Here is a 13,125-nt window from a genome sequence, read left to right as displayed (position 1 = left end):
CTTGAATTGTCATCCATTCATCCACTTGTTGACCTAGGTGGTAATCATATTGCAAGGGTGTCATTCCCATCGGTGTTGACCTATAGTGCAATCATCGTACTATTCATTGATGCATGCATAATTGCACATGCTTCTCTTAGTGAAGCCTCGTTGTATGGTAGAGATGCTCGGTTTTCGACGGTCGTGCTTGTTTATGGTGATGCTGCATCCATAACATGTTCTTGTAGGCCTAATCATACAATCCACCTTTCTCATTTCCGTTGACCTGCGAATTCCGTGGAACATCCCCAGGGATTAAGATTAAGATCACACCGCTAAGCACGATCATTTAGTTTTATTAGTGTATGTATTTCTGTAATATGCGCTTAAACTGGGTAGTTCAATCAGAGACATACACATCAATTTGAAAAATCCCTAAAAAATAAGTTTGAAAAAGCATCTACAGTTACTTCTCACCATAGCGGATGCATAATTTATTCTAGAACCAAAATTCTCCATGGTATTGTTTGGATGGGCAGTATTTTTCTTGGGATCTTATGTGTTCGTTTCAAATTTGAGTAATTTTGGAACACTTGATAGAAATACCCACATCCAAACAAGGATCCAAACAAGGGTTGTTTGCATGAGGAGTAATTATTTTTTGCGAGGTCGTAATTCTAGGGTTCCCTCCTATCATAGAAACTTCAAACTGGAATGCATATATTTTTCTCCTTTGGTCCTTGGAGGAGAATGGTACAGATGTTGTAACAAATCCATGAATGACTACCTAGATGAAACATCAAAACTGTGCAACCACCCTACTAACTAGAAAGAGAAAACTGAACTCAACATATATACACATAAACGAAAGAATCAAAAGAATTGCTGATAGTATCTACACAAAAATCCGTGCACTCCCGCCATGGTTGGAGCCTCCGTCTTCAGTCAAGCTGGACGACCGGCTCCACCTCCCCTTCATGTACTCCTCCAGCGACATGTTGCCGGCGATGAAGTCGGCGGCGCAACCCACGGACGCGGAGTCGTCGTCATCCTCCTCATCGCCGCCGTCGAGCAGAGCGAGCTTGATGTACGACTGGATGTCGTTGTTGTCCGGCGAAGCAACCGCGCTGTAATAATCTTCGTCGCCGTGGTTGTCGTCGCAGGCGTTGGGCATGCCCAGCTGCGACCTCGCCCACTGGACGGCGTCGCTGTCGCCGTCGAGCAGCTTCAGGACCTGAACAAGTTCAGACGGTACCATGTGTTGTGAGCAGCTAACGATCGATCGAACAAGACGACCAAGTAAAATGAAGATGGCGATAGTAAATCTTACGTTTGCCATGCTAGGCCGGGCTTGGGGTGCTCGACGGATGCAGAGTGCAGCCGCGAGGGCCATTCTCTCGGTCTCGCCGGCGTTGTCGCCGTCCGTCGGAAGGCTCGGATCCACGAGCTCTGTCAGCTTCCCACCTTGCACGACAGAATTCGCCTGCCCAGCACAAGTTAAATTAAAGCACCATTCACGATCGTTCCACTTCTTGATGATGCTGTAAGATGCTTACCCACATCACTATGCTCTCCTGGCCCTTGGGGCCACCGGAGCTCACCGGCTTCCTCCCGGAGACGAGCTCCAGAAGGACGACTCCGAAGGCGTACACGTCCATCTTGGCGCTCACCTTGCCGTGCATGAAGTACTCAGGGGCCAAGTACCCGAACGTGCCGGCCAAGTCGTCGCCGGTGACCTGCGCCGCCGCGTCCGCCGCCCACAGCGCCAGGCCGAAGTCGCACAGCTTCGGTTCGCAATCTTGGGAGATGAGGATGTTGGAGGACTTGACGTCCCTGTGAATCACCGGACGCTTGGTGTGGCCGCCGTCGTGGAGATAATCGAGGGCGCGCGCGACTCCCACGGCCACCGTGAACCTCTCCGGCCAATCTAATCTTGAGCCCTTGCATTCTTTCTCACCTGCACACGGAGCAACGTCGATCAACAATTCAGGTTTGTAAACATCCATTGCGACGGGAGCATCCAGAAGAATTCACTAAATTAAGCGCGCACACGCACCGTGCAAGATCTCCTCCAGGCTGCCTCTGCGCATGTAGTCGTAGACCAGCATGAGCTTGCCGCGCTCGGCGCAGAACCCGACGAGGGCCATGGCGTTCTTGTGGTCGACGGAGCTGATGATGCCGATCTCCGCGACGAACTCCTTCATCACCTCCGCTGAAGATTTCAAGACCTTCACCGCCAGCTCCTTGCCGTCTTCGCGACGGCCACTGTAAACATGGCTCGCACCACCATTCCCCACTACCCGCTCTGCTCCACACAGTGGATTCAACATCAGCAGAGCTCATTACATCCGAAAGAAGATTGGCTGCGAGTGACATTCAGAACTGACGATGAAATGTTGCATGGTGCATGTACCTGGGGAGAAGTCGGAGGTGATCCTCGCAAGATCACTGTAACTGAACATGGTGTACATTGACGAGTACTTCTCTCTGATCGAGATCAGCTCCGCTACTTCCTCGGTCACCGGAGACGGCGGCTCTGTCGAATCGCTTCTTGATTTAGAGGTCGCCTGGTGATCGGAAGTTTTGACTGAACTGGCTGGCGATAGCAGTGAGCACCGGCTTGGAAGCCGCATTTTTTTTTTGAATGGTCACCGGGGGGCGGGGGGGGGGAGAGTTTCCCCCACCTGAATATATTGACGATGATCAGGGGATAACCCCAAGGTAGCGGCCCTTTTACAGATGCCCGAGAATACACACAGAGAGAGAGAGAGAGGGATAAAAGGACGATAGGCTACTTCTATTCTGAGAGGGCCTGCAGCCAGTTCTCAACGTGCACCCTCCGGCTCTCGGGGAGCCGATCGCGCCACAGAACGGCGTCCTCGCGGCAGCATCCAAGCACCCACCGCAGAGACGGTTGCTGCCTTTGGAAGACCACGGCGTTCCTGTGTTTCCAGAGGTGCCAGCAGCACAGAAGAGCGAACTCCACCGCCGACCTGATCACCGCACCCACCGCAGCGGCAAGGCGATGCAGCCTGCCCACCTCGACCCCGTCGGCGTTAACGCCGAGCTCATTCCAGAAGGCCCTCGCGAACGGGCAGGCGAACAACATGTGATCGGCCGTCTCCAAGGGTGCCGCGCATAACGGGCAGCCGGCGCCCGCCGCGTCGACGATGCACTTGCGCAGAAGGACATCTCGAGTGTGTATGCGCCTCTGGACCAGTAACCAGCTGAAGAATTGCACGCGGGAGGGGACCCGTGCACCCCAAATCATGTCCGCGAAGCCCGCCCTCATCCCGCCGAAACGCAGCAGCCGGTAGGCGGCGCTCGACGACAGAGCCTCGTGGGGCGCCGCAGCATGCCGTAGTGTCCTCGTGTCCTCCCCCACAGCGGGGGGAGCAGCCTCCAGGAGAGCCGACACGGCCTGCAGTTCACTGGTGCCCACCCTTGTCAGCCTGGGGACCAGACAACCTGCCAGGCCGCTCCGGCGGACCTGCCACACCGTCGCCTCGCCATCGACAGCATGGGAGAAGAGTGCGGGGAACGCCACCGCCACAGGCCCGCAGGGGAGCCAGGAGTCCCACCAGAAGGAGCAGGCCCGGCCGTCCCCGACCACCACCCTGGATATCGTGCAGTAGAGCGGGAGCAGTTTTGCAACCGAGCACGGTGCTCTCCATGCGCCAGCTCGCTACGGCTGAGGATAGAGCGCCCGTCCGCGCTGCTCCAAATCCAGGCAGCCCAGCGCGACCGGGGCATCGAGTGGAGTCGATGAAGCATCTTTAGGAGGAGGCACGCGTTCTGGGTGGCGAGGTCGCGAACGCCGAGGCCACCTTCGCTCTTTGCCCTGCACACTCGTTCCCATGCGACTAAGCATTGGGCCCCCGATGCCCGCTCAGCCACGTTCCAGAGGAAAGAGCGCCGCAGGGCGTCCATGGCGTTGACCACCGAAGGAGGAAGAAGCAGCGCGGCCATTGCGTACGTGGGAAGCGCATCCAGGACTGCGTTGATGAGGACTAGACGGCCGGCCGGCGAAAGAAGGCGGGCCGCCCACCCAGCCAGGTACATGTCCACCTTCGCATTGCCCACTCAACCACAGACATCTCCGGCGAGGCAGGCATGATGTCCTTTGATGCGGAGCATCCCACATTCATCCCCATGTACACTCCGACTACTCTCCAAGCCCCAAGTGACGCGGAGCATCCCACCATCATCTCCATGGACTCTACATCAACACATCCAACCCCACAAGGACCCATGACTCGAGCTCGTGCAAGAGCTCTTGAAACCGAGGTGACTTCTATCCTAAACGATATCTCATATGACACTCTCGAGACATGGCTACTACCTAAGTCAGATACACTATGCATGATTAGGTGTCAAGAAGGACCTCCCGAGGATGCATGTGAAGATGGACAAGCTGCCCGCTCCACGGATAAAGAGAACCATCCGAAAGGGACAAGTTCACCTCCCAGGCCCCGAACATCCGGCCCCCAGGCCCCGGACATCCGGCCTCCCCCGGACATCCGGCCCCCAGCCCGGAAATCCGGCGCCTGATCCAGAGAGCACAGAAGGGTGCACAGCCAGCCCGGACATCCGGGCCCCAGGCCCCGGACATCCGGCCTCCCACGAAGCCCCGGACATCCGGCCTCCAGCCCGGAAATCCGGCGCCTCTGTCCAGAAGCAAAATCACCCAGCCCGGACATTCGGCGTCTTGGCCCGGACATCCGGCGCCTCGGGAAGCCCCGGACATCCGGCCCGACGCCCGGACATCCGGCTCCCCCTGCGTGTGCACAGTGAAGGGCCGAAGCCCATGGCCCCTTTCGCCCCCGTAGACTATATATACTCCATCCCCTTCCTCTTTTGAGACTTAGCATTGAATTAGCTCATATTTGTGTGAGAGCCTTTGCTCATCCACTTGGTTACTTCTCCTCGGAGCTCACGACCTCTTCGGAGAAGATCCCCCAAGCGGATTCAAGACCCCTCTTTAGGGAAGAACATCAAGGCCTCCTCTTGGAGATGAACGGTTCCTTTGTATCCTTACCTTTGTTGACTTTGTATCTCGTGGATCTCTTATGTGTGTGGTGATCTAGCACTTGTGTGATCGATTCCTTGTTGGTTGAGTGATTCTCTCTCGTTTTCCCCCATGATTCCCTTTGTGCTTCCACGTGTTCTTCGTGATTCCCCGTAGGATCCACTCCAAACGTGAAAGATCGACGCTATAGGGTTCCACCCTACGTCATCCTTCCTTTGCAATGGCCACCCGGCAGCCACCTCCGGCAGTTCCAGCCTGTGACATGTCATCGGAGTCGGTGGTGCTGCCGCTACCTTTGGCGAGACGGGGGCGCTCATCGACATTGACATGTTCCACTGCAAGGACCGGCGATGGCCGATGGATGAGTCATCCTTAGTTTTCTCCCCAATCGTCGCCGCTGCGTCGAGTATCTTCCGGTAGATTCTTCGTGGTGTCTCCGCCACCAGAGAATAGTTTCTTCGGGGTGACACTGCGAAATAATTTGAAAGTCATCAGCCAATTTGAAATTTCGTACCCCCAAAAAGGCGCAGAAGAAACATTATGGGCAGCATACTTGTAGTGCAGCAGTGGTTGATCTCCTCCTGTATTGCGTTCCCATGGTACACGACAGCGCCATTGCTGACGGCGAGAACCGTGCAGCTCTGCGGGATCCTCTTCGCGCAGTACTTGGCCACAACGGTGGCAGACAATCTGACCATATGATGAATAAGAAAGCAATGTCACTTGCTTGCAACATGCGAATCGATGGATGAAACACCAGAATGTGATGCGCAGGAGCAAGAGTGGTTATGTACCCGAGATGCCTAGAGTTCTTGGTGATCCCGAGGATGAGTTGCGCGGCGCCGTAGGAGATGGCCTCGTTTACCAAAGCCCTCTTGACGGATGACCCATGGCAGACCCTGAGCTCCAGGTTGATCTGACGTGGGAGAGAAGGCGGTCAGGAAGCAATTCTCCGACCAAAGAGGCAGCAAGCAAGAAGAGAGGGTCAGTGTGTGTCAGGCAGGTACCTAGTTGAGATTGCAGAAGCCGTCGTACGCGCCGAGCACGGAGGCCAGCGAATCGGCGGCTCTGCTCCTCTCATCCGGCCCGAACCCGTCGGCAGCTCCGGCGGCCGTGACGTGGAGGGCAACAACGAGATCGCCGGCGGAGGCGGCCTTGGCCAGCGCCCAGGTGAGCAGCTCCCTCCCGGCCGCGTCCCTCCGAACCGCCACCAGCAGCGTCCTCCCTCCCCAGCCGCGCGCTGGCACTCCCACCGGCGGCGGCGCGCACCGGGTCCTCGGCGATCTGTGCTTCATGCTGCCGACGCCTGATCAAGAAGCAAGCACGCCACACAGACACACACAGGTCACCGAATTGCCCTGCCACCGAATCTCGAGCCGAGCCGTTTGCTCTGCTTCAGTTTGTTGGATGGATCGGAGACTGAGGGAGAAGAACGGTGGCTGTTGCGTTATATGGTGGTGGCGACATGCCCACGCGGATGCGGGTAGGCTGCGGTTGCCGTCGCCGTGGCATCCAAGCTGGCTGCGCGGGCTGCGATTTTTTTAAAAGCGGGACTAGAGACTTGAGTTTTACTAATAGTGACGGAGGCAAGATTGCATCCGCGGGAGCCATCCGTGCTGCGTGGCGTGCGATTTCATCCACCCGCGCCGCCGTGGATTTACTAGTCCTGTGCGCAGCCATTCTCTTCTACCACTTCTATACTACTTCTATGGGCGACGGTGTTAAGACTAGCGATTGGGGCGCGCTGCCTTAGGAGGTACTTTGTCCTTAATTCCAGCAACAAAACAATGTAAAACGTCTTATATTATGGGACGGAGCGAGTATTTTGATATGTTAGTAGAATGCAACACTGGGATCTCTGAATTACTTAAGCAACATCAACCACTAGGTTCTGGTAGAACCCGAAAGTTGGCAACCATAACTTAGTTCGATTCCCAATGATAACAGCGTGGATTATCTTACATAAATCTCTACTTTTCAAATTTTGTGCTCCTGATAAAATTGCCTTATTTACTACACAATTCATATCGGGTGCCAGTATCATATTGCAGAAGGCAGAGCACTTTCAACCTAAGTTATGCCAATGGCGAAGAAGTTTTGACTGTCGTCAATCAAAGCATTCCAAGGCTGGCATGAGTCAAAATATCAGAACCTCAGGTAAGTCTTGTACTCAATGAGATTATGCCATGTGTATGGCAGGAAGTTACCTGAGTTTTCTAGTTTACAGGGTGCCTTTTGTTCTATTCCTGCTAAATTATTTATGTTCTGTTCCAAAGGCAGTATTGTCATAAATAGCATGGTCATTTCTCTCTACCTAGTATTTCCCCGTTTCACTGGCCATTTCTCCCTAGCATCATGTGCTTTTTAGTTGCCACGGATACCATGAAGAAATATAGCAAATTCCATAACCAAGATGACTTTGCATTTGTGTGGAACTCATAATTATGCTAAATCTAATATCTGGATGAATATTTACAAATTATGTACTCCCTCTGACACATTTGGGACGGGGGGAGTAGTTGTTAAATACTCACACATTTGCACACACCGCGCTAATAACAAACTTACTGTTGTTAAGTCATAGATTTTCTTTTCTGTACGAGATGGAAGTTTGATTAATAAATAAGAGCAAGCTTTACTGAGCAGCACAAAAAGAATACGACATGAAATGAATCGGACATAAGACTGAAACATTCATCTGCGGTGCTATCTTGATGAAATTCATGTCTTAGACCGAATATTTGAACAACAACAACAACAACAACAACTCACATAAGAAACGACTAAGGCAAGAGAAGTCTTGCTGCAGGAAAATCAATATCTCAACAAATCAATACACCCTTATGTGAATTTCATTCAAGCTAACTTGCATAGTGTTTATTCAATCGAATATAGAAAGATGAATATGAATATGAGGCACGTCCACGTTGGCGAATAGCTTGACCTCATATGTATGCACACCCTATGTCAATGAACGGGTCCTCTTCCTGAATGAGTAACGCTGGCGCAAACTTGAATACAATATCTTCACGTCTGATCTCAATGTGGATGAAATAGCATCATATTCACATAACTTTGCTGACCAACATGTAATTTTGTAATTAGCGAAGGGTAAAACCTATTATGTGTCCAACCAGCAAAAAATCAATTGATCTTTTGACCACAACATACTCAATTATACCAAACTTGTTGCAAAGTTACTGCTCTATATCAAAGAGCAGGTTTGCAAGTCAAAATATAGCTAGACTACAACCAATCAATTCCCACAGTAAGGAAGAACTAAGTAACTAAACCATTGATGTGTTGGGTAGCAAAGCTAGTCCAACAAGGCCATAGTTCCAAGCAGCGCATGCATCAACTTTCAAAAGTATAACACTAATGTGTTGAGTAGCTAAGCTAGTCCACCAAGGCCACAATTCCAAGCAGCACATACATAAACTTTTAAAAGCATAACACTATCATGACTGTTATTTCCATGGGCCAGGGTCGAAAACAAAAGACCGTTCTTTCGATGGACATGTATTGAGATGATTGGTGGGACATAAAACATCTTCTAAGATAATGGTTCATTCTTGACTATTAGGGAGAGGCAAGTGTAAGAATCAGAACTAAAAGGTAAGTAATCATGAAAAACAAATGAGACATATTGTTGCTTGTACGATTCCTAATCACTCCTCGGCACCTTACAATTTGCAAGCAGGCAAGAAAAACTCATCCTGAATTAGTATCATGTAGGTGGAACACATCGATCTAAGGTTACTGAAGCCTTTTGAAATCTAAACTTTTGATTTACCTTGAGCCATCTCTCCTCATTGTATCTGCTCGTTGGCGTAGAGTTCTGACTCCCGTCAAATTGCCAAAAAAAAATGAATCCCCTTTCGTCTGGCAAACTACACTCTATACTAAGGGCCCATGGAAGATCTAACAGAAGTCAAATCATATTTATCCTGAACATATTGGAACGTAATAACATGAGGTAGTGTGACACGGGGAATCCCCTTTCGTCTGGCAAACTACACTGCAAACTTTAAATAGGGCACCGTCTAAATCCGTTGAGACAACACCATATGAATTATGGTTTGGCAAGAAACCTAAGTTGTCGTTTCTTAAAGTTTGGGTATGCGACACTTATGTCAAGAGGCTTCAGCCTGATAAGCTCGAACCCAAAGCGAAGAAGTGTGTATTCATAGGATACCCTAAAGAGACCATTGGTATACCTTCTATCACAGATCTGAGGGTAAGATTTTTTTTGTTGCTAAGAATGGGTCCTTTCTAGAGGAGTTTCTCTCGAAAGAAGTGAGTGGGAGGAAAGTAGAACTTGATGAGGTAATCGTACATTCTCTCAAATTGGAAAGTAACACATCACAGAAAGTAGTTCCCGTGATGTCTACACCAACCGGAGAGGAAGCTAATGAAGATGATCATGGAACTTCGGATCAAGTTACTACTGAACTTCGTAGGTCAACCAGGGTAAATCCCGCACCAGAGTGGTACGGTAATCCTGTCCTAGAAGTCAAGTTGTTAGACAACGGCGAACCTACGAACTATGAAGAAGCAACGATGAGACCGGATTCCAACAAATGACTTGAGGCCATGAAATTTGAGATAGGATCCATGCATTAAAACAAATTATGGACTTTGGTGGACTTGCCCGATGACCAGCAAGCCATTGAGATTATATGGCTCTTTAAGAAGTGTTGGAAATATGCCCTAGAGGCAATAATAAAATGGTTATTATTATATTTCCTTGTTCATGATAATTGTCTGTTGTTCATGCTATAATTGTATTTACCGGAAACCGTAATACATGTGTGAATACATAGACCATAATATGTCCCTAGTAAACCTCTAGTCGACTAGCTCGTTGGTCAATAGATGGTTGTGGTTTCCTGACCATGGACATTGGATGTCGTTGATAACGTGATCACATCATTAGGAGAATGATGTGATGGACAAGAACCAATCCTAAGCATAGCACAAGATCGTGTAGTTCGTTTGCTAAGAGCTTTTCTAATGTCAAGTATCATTTCCTTAGACAATGAGATTGTGCAACTCTCGGATACCGTAGGAATGCTTTGGGTGTACCAAATGTCACAACGTAACTGGGTGGCTATAAAGGTGCACTACAGGTATCTCCAAAAGTGTCTGTTGGGTTGGCACGAATCGAGACTGGGATTTGTCACTCCGTATGACAGAGAGGTATATCTGGGCCCACTCGGTAATGCATCAACATAATGAGCTCAATGTGACTAAGGAGTTAGTCGCGGGATCATGCGTTACGGAATGAGTAAAGAGACTTGCCGGTAATGAGATTGAATGAGGTATTGGGATACCGAGGATCGAATCTCGGGCAAGTAGCATACCGGTGGACAAAGGGAATTGTATACGAGATTGATTGAATCCCCGACATCGTGGTTCATCCGATGAGATCATCGTGGAACATGTGGGAGCCAACATGGGTATCCAGATCCCGCTGTTGGTTATTGGCCGGAGAGATGTCTCGGTCATGTCTTCATGGTTCCCGAACCCGTAGGGTCTACACACTTAAGGTTTGGTGACGCTAGAGTTGTTATGGGAAATAGTATGTGGTTACCGAAGGTTGTTCGGAGTCCCGGATGAGATCCCGGATGTCACGAGGAGTTCCAGAATGGTCCGGAGGTAAAGATTTATATATGGGAAGTCCAGTTTCAGTCACCGGAATAGTTTCGAGGGTTACCGGTATTGTACCTGGACCACCGAAAGGTGTCCGGAGGTCCACCGGGTGGGGCCACCTGCCCCGGGGGACCTAATGGGCTGAACAAAGGGTGGGAACCAGCCCCTGGTGGGCTGGTGCACCCCCCAAGGGCCCAAGGCGCCTAGGGTTGGAAACCCTAGGGGTTGGGGGCACCTCCCACCAAACTTGGGGGGCAAGCTCCCCCCTTGGCCGCCCCCTAGATGAGATCTAAGGGGGCTGGCCCCCTCTCCCCTTCCCTTATAAATAGTGGGGGGAGGGGGGTGAGAGGGCTGCCGCACCCTTCCGCTGGCGCAACACCTCCTCCTCCTCCATAGAGCTTGGCGAAGCCCTGCAGAAAATCAACAAGCTCCACCACCACACCGTCGTGCTGCCGGGGTTCTCCCTCAACTTCTCCTCTCTCCTTGCTAGATCAAGAAGGAGGAGACGTCCCCGGGTTGTACGTGTGTTGAAAGTGGAGGCGCCGTCTGTTCGGCGCTAGATCGGATCTTCCGCAATTTGAATCACCGCGAGTACGACTCCATCATCCGCGTTCTTGTAATGCTTCCGTTTCACGATCTTCTAGAGGTATGAAGATGCACTCCCTCTCTCTCGTTGCTAGCATCTCCTAGATTGATCTTGGTGATATGTAGGAAAATTTTGAATTATTGCTACGTTCCCCAACAGTGGCATCATGAGCTAGGTCTATGCGTAGATTCTATGCATGAGTAGAACACAAGTAGTTGTGGGCGATGGTTTGGTCAATTTGCTTACTGTTACTAGTCCTATCTTTGTTTGGCGGCATTGTGGGATGAAGCGGCCCGGACCGACCTTAGACGTACGCTTACGTGAGACAGGTTCCACCGACTGACATGCACTTGTTGCATAAGGTGGCTAGCGGGTGTCTGTCTCTCCCACTTTAGTCGGATCGGATTCGATGAAAAGGGTCCTTATGAAGGGTAAATAGCAATTGGCATATCACCATTGTGGCTTTTGCGTAGGTAAGAAACGTTCTTGCTAGAAACCCATAGAAGCCACGTAAAACATGCAACAACAATTAGAGGACGTCTAACTTGTTTTTGTAGGGTATGCTATGTGATGTGATATGGCCAAAAGGATGTGATGAATGATATATGTGATGTATGAGATCGATCATGTTCTTGTAATAGGAATCATGACTTGCATGTCGATGAGTATGACAACCGGCAGGAGCCATAGGAGTTGTCTTAATTTATTCTATGACCTGTGTGTCAATGAGAACGCCATGTAATTACTTTAATTTATTGCTAACCGTTAGCCATAGTAGTAGAAGTAATAGTTGGCGAGACAACTTCATGAAGACACGATGATGGAGATCATGGTGTCATGCCGGTGACGAAGGTGATCATGCCGCGCCTCAAAGATGGAGATCAAAGGCGCAAGATGATATTGGCCATATCATGTCACTTTATGATTTGCATGTGATGTTTGTCATGTTTACATCTTATTTGCTTAGAACGACGGTAGCATAAATAAAATGATGCCTCACTAAAAATTTCAAGAAAGTGTTCCCCCTAACTGTGCACCATTGCGAAAGTTCGTTGTTTTGAAGCACCACGTGATGATCGGGTGTGATAGATTCTAACGTTAGTATACAACGAGTGTAAGCCGGATTTACACATGCAAAACACTTAGGTTGACTTGACGAGCCTAGCATGTACAGACATGGCCTCGGAACACGAGAGACCAAAAGGTCGAACATGAGTCGTATAGTAGATACGATCAACATGGAGATGTTCACGGATGATGACTAGTCCGTCTCACGTGATGATCAGACACAACCTAGTTGACTCGGATCATGTATCACTTAGATGACTAGAGGGATGTCTATCTGAGTGGGAGTTCATTAAATAATTTGATCAGATGAACTTAATTATCATGAACATTGTCTAAAATATCTTTACAATATGTCTTATAGATCAAATGGCCCACGCTAATGTTGCCCTCAACTTCAACGCGTTCCCACAGAAAACCAAGCTGAAATTCGATGGTAGCAACTATACGGACTGGGTCCGAAACTTGAGGATCATCCTCATAGCTGCCAGGAAAGCATATGTCCTTGAAGCAACGCTAGGTGACCCACCCATTTTCCCAGCAACTCAAGACGTTATGAACGCCTGGCAGTCGCATAGTGATGATTACTCCCTGGTTCAGTGCGGCATGCTTTACAGCTTAGAATCGGGGCTCCAAAAGCGTTTTGAGCAGCACAGAGCATCTGAGATGTTCCAAGAGATGAAAATGGTTTTCCAAGCTCATGCCCGGGTCGAGAGATATGAAGTCTCCGACAAGTTCTACAATTGTAAGATGGAGAAAAATAGTTCTGTCAGCGAGCATATACTCAAAATGTCTGGGTTGCACAACCGCTTGT

General features: G+C 50.0%; 1 pseudogene; it reads right to left on the bottom strand.

Moving 5' to 3' along the window:
* Nucleotides 1–720: 720 nt before the first annotated feature.
* Nucleotides 721–6,409, bottom strand: LOC123114721 (uncharacterized; annotated as a pseudogene).
* Between the last annotated feature and the right edge of the window lie 6,716 nt (nucleotides 6,410–13,125).

Source organism: Triticum aestivum, chromosome 5B, assembly GCF_018294505.1.
Source record: "Triticum aestivum cultivar Chinese Spring chromosome 5B, IWGSC CS RefSeq v2.1, whole genome shotgun sequence".
NCBI lineage: Eukaryota > Viridiplantae > Streptophyta > Magnoliopsida > Poales > Poaceae > Triticum > Triticum aestivum.
This window is presented reverse-complemented; position numbering and strand designations above follow the sequence as displayed.